The following is a 237-nucleotide window of genomic DNA, read 5'->3' as shown; positions in this document are numbered from 1 at the left end:
GCCCTCGGTGCGGGGTCACAGGTACCCGCGCCCCAGAGGGTCGCCCAGCCCTCGGTGCGGGGTCGCAGGTACCCGCGCCCCAGAGGGTCGCCCAGCCCTCGGTGCGCGGTCGCAGGTACCCGCGCCCCAGAGGGTCGCGCTGCCCTCGGTGCGGGGTCACAGGTACCCGCGCCCCAGAGGGTCCCCCAGCCCTCGGTGCGGGGTCACAGGTACCCGCGCCCCAGAGGGTCGCCCAGC

Source organism: Athene cunicularia, assembly GCF_003259725.1.
Source record: "Athene cunicularia isolate RWA chromosome 14 unlocalized genomic scaffold, athCun1 chr14_part1, whole genome shotgun sequence".
NCBI classification, from domain to species: Eukaryota; Metazoa; Chordata; class Aves; order Strigiformes; family Strigidae; genus Athene; species Athene cunicularia.
The sequence above is the reverse complement of the archived record's forward strand: the minus strand, read 5'-3'. Positions refer to the sequence as shown.